Source organism: Suncus etruscus, chromosome 3, assembly GCF_024139225.1.
Source record: "Suncus etruscus isolate mSunEtr1 chromosome 3, mSunEtr1.pri.cur, whole genome shotgun sequence".
NCBI lineage: Eukaryota > Metazoa > Chordata > Mammalia > Eulipotyphla > Soricidae > Suncus > Suncus etruscus.
In genome coordinates this window covers 97,700,344-97,709,133 of record NC_064850.1, presented here as the reverse complement: position 1 = coordinate 97,709,133, position 8,790 = coordinate 97,700,344, and positions in this window count along the sequence as shown.

Below are 8,790 nucleotides of genomic sequence, written 5' to 3'. Positions count from 1 at the left end.
AGGAAACAACGCAGGCCAGCGCCAGACATAGAAAATGAAGATAGCAACTCTGATGACTTGAACATGACCAACCAACTAGTCAGTCGCTCAGATAAGGAGTTTAGAGTTGCAATATAGATGTTCAAAGAACCCAAAGAAAGTATAGAAAAGAACACTAATAAGAATCAAGAGAATAAGAAGATAGAAATTAGAAAACTTTAAACTAAAATTTCAGGTCGAATAACAGGTCTGAAAAACTCAGTAGATGAATTGAAGAAAAACATGATTGGGCTTTCCCACAGGTTAACAGCAGCTGAGGATAGAATTAGTACACTGGAAGATGAGATGAATAAAATTCCATACAGCAGAAGAAATTGGAAAAAAGCCATAAAGGAAATGATCAAACAATGGAAAAATTACTCAAAGAATGGGAACAGATGAAAATAGAAGTCTATGATAAGCTCAACAGAAACAACTTAAGAATCATTGGAGTCCCAGAGACACAGGAAGAAAATCTCCAGGAAGAATCAACAGTCAAGAACACCATTAAAGAGAAACTACCAGAGCTAATGAATACATGCAATCAAATCCTGCATGCCCAAAGAGTACCAATTAAAAGAGACCCCAGAAAAAACACCCAAGACACATCCTAGTCACAATGATGAATCCCACAGATAGAGACAGAATTCTGAAAGCAGCAAGATCGAAAAGAGAAACTACATTCAAGGGAACATCCTTGAGATTTACTGCAGGCCTGTCACTGGAAACACTCAAGGCAAGAAGGCAGTGGTGGGACATAGGGACAAAACTCAATGAAATAAAAGCTTTGCCTAGAATACTGCACCCAGCAAAACTCACTTTCAGGTTTGAAGGAACAATACATGGTTTCCTAGAAAAACAACAGCTCAGAAACTTTACAGACTCAAAACCATTCTTAAAAGAAAAACTGAGGGGCCGGGCAGTGGCGCTAAAGGTAAGGTGCCTGCCTTGCCTGCGCTAGCCTTGGACGGACCGCGGTTCGATCCCCCGGTGTCCCATATGGTCCCCCAAGCCAGGAGTAACTTCTGAACACATAGCCAGGAGTAACCCCCTGAGCGTTACCGGGTGTGGCCCAAAAACCAAAAAAAAAAAAAAAAAGAAAAACTGAGGGGCCGGGCGGTGGCGCTACAGGTAAGGTGCCTGCCTTGCCTGCGCTAGCCTTGGATGGACCACGGTTCGATCCCCCGGTGTCCCATATGGTCCACCAAGCCAGGAGCAACTTCTGAGCGTATAGCTAGGAGTAACCCCTGAGCGTCACTTGGGTGTGGCCCAAAAACAAACAAACAAAAAAAAAAAAAAAAAAAAAGAAAAACTGAACGGCCTACTTTAAGACAAGACTGACCAACAGACACACAAAACTTCCATATAAAGATGGAACTAACTCCCAGGACAATTCTTTCTCTCAATGTCAATGGACTAAATGCACCAGTTAAGAGACACAGAGTGGCTAAATGGATCAAAAAACTCAATCCAACCTTCTGCTGCCTATAAGAAATGCACCTGAATAGTCAGAACAAACATAGACTCGAAATAAAAGGCTGGAGGAAAATCATCCAAGAAAACAACACCCATAAAAAAGCTGGAGTGGCCATACTAATATCAGATGATGCAAACTTTATACTTAGGAAAGTTGTAAGGGACAAAGATGGACATTTTGTATTAAACAAGGGATATGTACAGCAGGAAGAAATCACTCTCCTAAACATATATACACCGAATGAGGGGACAGCAAAATATTTAATAAAATTGTTGACAAATCTGAAAAATAATATCAATAACAACACAATAATTGTGGGAGAACTCAACATGGCATTGTCAACACTTGACAGGTCAACCAGACTGAAAACCAAGAAGAATATACTAGACCTGAAAAGAGAAATGGAAGAAAGAGGCCTAGAAGATATATATAGGACACTCCACCCCCAGAAGCCTGGATACACATTCTTCTCTAATGTACATGGGACATTCTCCAGGATAGACTACATGCTAGCACATAAAACATACCTCCATAATATCAAGAGGATAGAAATTTTGCAGGCTACCTTCGTTGACCACAAGGCCCTGAAATTATATGAGAGCCACAAAGGGACACAGAAGAAAAACTTTAATACCTGAAAGTTAAACAGCCTAATACTGAATAACCAGTGGATCCGAGATAAAATCAAAGAGGAAATGAAAACTTTCCTAGAAACAAATGACAATGGAGACACAAACTATCAGAACTTATGGGACACAGCAAAAGTGGTACTGAGAGGAAAATTTATAGCTTTGCAAGCACACATCAGGAAAGAAGAAGGGGCATACCTGAATAGCTTAATGACGCAGCTCATAGAATTAGAAAGTGCTCAACAAGAAAAGGACCCAAAAATAGGGAGACAGAAGGAAATAACAAAGCTGAGAGCAGAAATCAATGAAGTGGAAACCCGAAAAACAATCCAAAAGATCAACGAAAGCAGAAGTTGGTTCTTTGAAAAAATAAACAAGATTGATAGACCATTGGCAAAAAACAAAGAAAGAGAGAGAAAGAAATGTGACAACTCATATTAGAAATGAAAAAGGAGGGGCCGGGTAAGTGGCGCTGGAGGTAAGGTGTCTGCCTTGCAAGCGCTAGCCAAGGAAGGACCACGGTTCGATCCCCGGCGTCCCATATGGTCCCCCCAAGCCAGGGGCAATTTCTGAGCACATAGCCAGGAGTAACCCCTGAGCGTCAAACGGGTGTGGCCCAAAAACAAAAACAAAAACAAAAACAAAAAAAGAAATGAAAAAGGAGAGATCACTACTGATATGGCAGAGATCCAAAGGGTAATCAGAAACTACTTTGAGAAAATCTATGCCACTAAATATGAAAACCTGGAAGAAAAGGATAAATATTTGGACTCTTATAATCTTCCACGGTTGAATGAAGAGGATGTAGCATATCTAAACACACCCATTACTAGTGAGGAAATTAAGACAGTTTCAAATGTTTGCCCAAAAACAAAAGTTCAGGCCCATATGGATTTACTAATGAATTCTTTCAAACCTTTCAATAGGAACTTCTACCAATCCTGGCAAGACTCTTTTATGAAATTGAAAAATGAGGAACTCTTCCAAATAGCTTTTATGAAGCCAACATCACCTTGATACTTAAACCAGACAGAGATGCTACCAAAAAAGAAAATTACAGACCAATATCATTGATGAATACAGATGCAAAGATCCTCAGCAAAATCCTGGCAAATAGGATTCAATGCCTCATTAAGAAGATCATCCACTACAATCCAGTAGGTTTCATCCCAGGAATGCAAGGCTGTCTTAACATCTGTAAATCTATCAACATAATACAAAACATCAACAACAAGAAAAATAGAAATCACATGATCATATCAATAGACGCAGAGAAAGCATTAGATAAGGTCCAACACCCATTCTTGATCAAAACTCTCAGCAAGATTGGAATGGAAGGAAACTTTCTCAATATAGTTAAGGCCATCTACCACAAGCCAGAGGCAAATATTGTCCTCAATAAAGAAAAACTAAAAGCCTTTTCTCTAAATTCTGGCACAAGAAAAGGCTGTCCTCTCTCACCTCTCCTATTCAACATAGCACTGGAAGTACTTGTTATAGTGATTAGGCAAGAAAAAAATATATCAAGGGAATCCAGATAGAAAAGGAAGAAGTCAAGCTCTCGCTGTTTGTAGATGACATGATTCTCTACCTAGAAAACCCTAAAGTCTCTACGAAAAAGCTTCTAGAAACAATAGACTCATATAGCAAGGTGGCAGGCTACAAAATTAACACACAAAAATTAATGGCCTTTCTATACACCAATAGTAATAAGGAAGAAATGGACATTAAGAAAACAACCCCATTCACAATAGTGCCACACAAACTCAAATATCTTGGAATCAACTTGACTAAAAATGTGAAGAACCTATACAAAGAAAACTATAAAACTCTGCTCAAAGAAATAAGAGAGGACACGCGGAAATGGAAACACATACCCTGCTGATGGATTGGCAGGATTAACATCATTAAAATGGCAATTACCCAAAGCATTGTACAAATTTAATGTGATCACTCTAAAGATACCCATGACATTCTTCAAAGAAGTGCATCAGGCACTTTTGAAATTTATTTGAACAATAAACACCCTAGAATAGCTAAAACCATCATTGGGGAAAAGAATATGGGAGGAATTACTTTCCCTAACTTTAAACTGTACTACAAAGCAATAGTTATTATATGGTATTGGAATAAAGACAGGCCCTCAAATCAGTGGAATAGGCTTGAATACTCAGAGAATGTTTCCCAAACATACAATCACCTAATTTTTGGTAAAGGAGCAAGAAATCCTAAATGGAGCAAAGAAAGCCTCTTACCAAGTGGTGTTGCCACAACTGGATAGCCACTTGCAAAAAATTGAACTTAGACCCCCAGCTAACATCATGTACGAAGGTTAAATCCAAATGGATTAAAGACCACGATATCAGACCCTAAACCATAAGATATATAGAAGAACACGTAGGTAAAACACTCCAGGACATTGAGACTAAAGGCATCTTTATTTTATTTTATTTTATTTTTTTTGGTTTTTGGGCCACACCCGTTTGACGCTCAGGGGTTACTCCTGGCTATGTGCTCAGAAATCGCCCCTGGCTTGGGGGGACCATATGGGACGCCGGGGGATCGAACCGCGGTCCGTTCCTTGGTAGCGCTTACAAGGCAGACACCTTATCTCCAGCGCCACCTTCCCGGCCCTAAAGGCATCTTTAAAGAGGAAACTACACTCTCCAAGCAAGTGAAAGCAGAGATTAACAGATGGGAATATATTAAACTGAGAAGCTTCTGTACCTCAAAAGAAATAGCGCCCAGCATACAAGAGCCCCACTGATTGGGAGAGACTATTCACCCAATACCCATCAGATAAGGGGATAATCTCCTAAATATACAAGACAGAAATTTACAAGAAAAAAAAAACATCTAATCACATCAAAAAATGGGGAGAAGAAATGGACAGACACTTTGACAAAGAAGAAATACAAATGGCCAAAAGACACATGAAAAAATGCTCCACATCACTAATCACCAGGGAGATGCAAATCAAAACAAATATGAGGTACCACCTCACACCCCAGAGATTGGCACACATCACAAAGAATGAGAACAAACAGTGTTGGTGGGGATGTGGAGTGAAAGGAACTCTTCTCCACTGCTGGTGGGAATGCCGTCTAGTTCAACCTTTATGGAAAGCGATATGGAGATTCCTCCAAAAAATGGAAATCGAGCTCCCATATGACCCAGCTATACCACTTTTAGGAATATACCCTAGGAACATAAAAATACTATAGAAAAATTTTTTCCTTACACCTATATTCATTTCAGCACTATTTACCATAGCAAGACTCTGGAAACAGCCAAGATACCCTTCAACAGATGAATGGCTAAAGAAACTGTGGTACATATACACAATGGAATATTATGCAGCTGTCAGGAGAAATGAAGTCATGAAATTTTCCTATACATGGATGTACATGGAATCTATTATGCTGAGTGAAATGTCAGAGAGAGAGAGAGAGAGAGAGACGCAGAATGGTCTCACTCATCTATGGGTTTTAAGAAAAATGAAAGACATTCTTGCAATAATAACTTTCAGACACAAAAGAGAAAAGAGCTGGAAGTTACAGCTCACCTTATGAAGCTCACCACAAACAGGATGAGTTTAGTTAGAGAAATAACTACACTTTGAACTATCCTAATAATGAGAATGAACGAGGGAAATAGAAATTCTGCCTAGAGTATAGGCAGGGGTTGGGTGGGAAGGAAAGATATTTGGGACATTGGTGATGGGAATGTTGCACTGGTGATGGGTGGTATTCTTTACATGACTGAAACCCAAACACAATCATGTATGTAATAAAGTTGTTTAAATAAAAAAGTAATTACTTTATAATTTGGGGGAGTTATCCAGGGGTGCTTAGGGCTTACTCCTGGCTCTTTGCTTAGAAATCACCCCTGATGGCTCAAGAAACCACACATGATACTGGGGATTGAATCTAGGAAGGTCTACTGTATGTCATTCCCAACCTACACTTTCTTTTTATGCAAGACTGCCATCTTTTGGCTATGGACTTAATTTTCCTCCTCTCAATATTTAAAGCACTCTCATCTTTATCATCACTTGGATATACACGAATATTCTTTTTTTTTTTTTTTGGTTTTTGGTTTTTGGGTCACACCTGGCGGTGCTCAGGGGTTACTCCTGGCTGTGTGCTCAGAAATAGCTCCTGGCAGGCACAGGGTACCATATGGGACACCGGGATTTGAACCAACCACCTTTGGGCCTGGATCGGCTGCTTGCAAGGCAAACACCGCTGTGCTATCTCTCCGGGCCCTACATGAATATTCTTATCTTTATATTCATACATAGTCTCATCACTCTCATTCTGTCTTCATATCTTTTGAGGTCCCAACTAAAAGTATTCCATATTTGTTTACTAGGCATTCCCCCAAATACGACAAATCTCTTAAAATGTATACTTTTTCTATTTGCATATACTATTAAGATTTTTTATTAAATATAATTTTTATTTTAATCATAGTGGCTTACATATCATTGACAATAATATTTTAGATACATATTAACATAAAATCAGGGGAATTCCCATCAGTAAATTGTCTTCCCTCCACCTCTGTTCCCATTTTCTTTCCAAAACCTCTTCCCTTACCCCCGGGGCTGATAGAATAAGTGGTCCCCTCTCTGCCTAGCTTACTATTTAGTGGTCTTACACATATTTGGTCTTGGTACCTCGCTTATTCCCCCCACCCAATTGGAATGCGAGACTAGATAGTTCAATTTATGTGGTTTTGTTTGAAGAAGAGAAAAGTAATAACCTGGAGAAAAAAAAAAGGAACAAAGAATCAGATACTCTGGAAATGGGCGGATTCCTTCTTGGTTTTCATCCTTGGTTTTAGAGAGGAAGGAGAAAAAGAAGGTGAAACACCACAACAGTACATAAAAAACTGTCAAATAAAATATCCAGTGAGCATTCCAAAAAACAAACAAAAAAACAAACAAACAAAAAACAAAAAGCAAAAGGGTAAGCACTATATAAAAGCCTCGGTATAAAGATAAAAAAATGTGGCAGAGCACATAAGAAAAGAAGAAAATTAATAAATAAATATAAATGGAGACATCCACTTCAATAGCCAAACCATAACAATGAAATCAACAAAAATGGATAAGTAAATAATAATAAAAATTGTTTTGTGCTTTTTTTTTTTCCTCCTGCAGATGCACAGTAAATATTGGGGTCATTTGAAAAGAAAATTTCTTTGCCTAAGAGATACAGGGTTTCTCCACCCTTGAAGTATATTGTCATGGGATTAACTATAGACTCCTTTCAGGTTCATTTACTCTCCCCTTGGTGCTTTTGTGGTGTATGGAAGACTTCTGCTCCGTCCTGGGTGATAACATCAGACTCTGTATCTAGAGGTCTCGGTATCTGCACGAGTCAAGGAATTGAACTTATGATTATGTCTTTCTTTGTGGGTCTAGAAGTTCTGTTCCCTCAGTGTCATTTTAATTCGTCTTCTGTGGTTGGCGGTCCTGGTCTTTGCGCGGAACCTAGGATGGGACTGGGATAGCATCTTTTGTTATGTTTCCAGAGGTTCCCTTCCATTGCAATAGTCTCAGACAGACCTCTGGAACTAGGGATCATAGTTGTTATTCAGATCGTAGCTCACACCCTAGACTAGGGATTTTTTATTTGTTCCAGGATACATACAGTCTGGCCATGGTTCTGTCTGCCAGTCATCTATAAATCGGGATCTTGGCATTTGGATAGACCAAAGGGTGACAAGTCTTCTGATTTTGTCTTATCGTTAGCTGGTGAGGTAGGATAACTTGCTCTTATGTCAAGTTGTTCCCATTTTTCTCGTTGTCAGGGTATCATATTAGGGCTGGCACTTGGTGTCCGAGCACTGTTAAGGATGTCCCGATTGGGATTTGTTTCCTGTGGCTGTTGTGAAGAAGTGTGTTGTTTCTATGTCTGTGTTCCAGGGTTCAAGGCTGGATGGTTGGTGTCTAATCACCTGGGGTCTAAGTTGGGTCCACATGACATAGTTTCAAGGTGGGAGATACCACTGTATTGTAAACAAGGTGAGTTCTTATCCTAATAAATAAGAGCTCGTTTTTATACATGATTTCCCCTTTTTTAGTGTGCCTTTGCAGGGAGAAATGGTGCTACATTATATTGCCGATGCATTTGAGGCTGGAGAGAGAAGAAAACAAAAACATGTCACACACCCAAAAAAGATAAAAATAGAAATAAAAAAATGTGTGCTCACGTATATATATGACATATATATATACATATATGTGTGTGTGTGTGTGTGTGTGCGTGCGTGCGTGCTCCATCCTCGAAGACTTTTTTGATATGTAGGTCTTCGAGTGTTCTACCTATTTTCTTCTCTATAAACTTTATAGATTCGGGTCTAATTTTGAGGTCTTTGATCCATTTTGAGTTGATTTTGTATAAGGAGTAAGGTATGTGTAAATTTTGAATTTCTTGCATGTGGTTTTCCAGTTGTACCAACACCATTTGTTGAAAAGATTTTCTTTGTCTCATTTCAAGTTCTTGGCTCTTTTGTCAAATATAAGTTGACTGTATATTGGGGGATTATGTCTGGAAATTCTGTTTTAACCCACTGGTCTGAGGCTCTGTCTTTGTACCAGTACCATGCTGTTTTGATCACTATGGCTTTATAGTATAGCTTCAGGTTAGGTAAGGA